General features: G+C 52.1%; 1 protein-coding gene across 9 annotated transcripts in view; it reads left to right on the forward strand.

Moving 5' to 3' along the window:
• MBNL1 (muscleblind-like splicing regulator 1) overlaps positions 1-428 on the forward strand; it is a 109,970-nt gene that overhangs the window by 94,516 nt on the left and 15,026 nt on the right. The window lies entirely within an intron of this gene.

Consider the following 428-nt stretch of genomic DNA (forward strand, 5'->3'; position numbering starts at 1 on the left):
TGGGTTGGCGCCAGCGGCCCTGCCATCCGCTCCGGACGGTGACTATTAACATTGCTTCTACGTGTTGATCCTCATGGAGCTAGCAGTGCTGCTTCCCCCTACCCCGATAGCCTCGCTCCTGATCGAAACCCTGAAGCTTTACGGTAGCGTAATATTTATGCCGGTTCCTATAACGTACGGCTCCGACACGTTACCTGTGCCGCTGTAATGGTAGGCTAAAGTAGTGCTCCCTTGTAAAGCTTTTACCTCGCCTTTTATTTGGTAGTTAAGTCTGCTATGCTGCTTGCTTGCTCATGGATAAACATGGTGCTGCCTGGTTTTTTTGCCCTCTACTGATTTTTCTTTTTTCCTTTCTCTCTTTCCTTTTCTTCTCCCTCCCTCCCGTCCTCCTCCACACCTCACCCCACCCCCCCACCCCTCCACCCCCA

This window comes from Haliaeetus leucocephalus, unplaced genomic scaffold, assembly GCF_000737465.1.
Source record: "Haliaeetus leucocephalus isolate CR32 unplaced genomic scaffold, Haliaeetus_leucocephalus-4.0 Scaffold1014, whole genome shotgun sequence".
NCBI lineage: Eukaryota > Metazoa > Chordata > Aves > Accipitriformes > Accipitridae > Haliaeetus > Haliaeetus leucocephalus.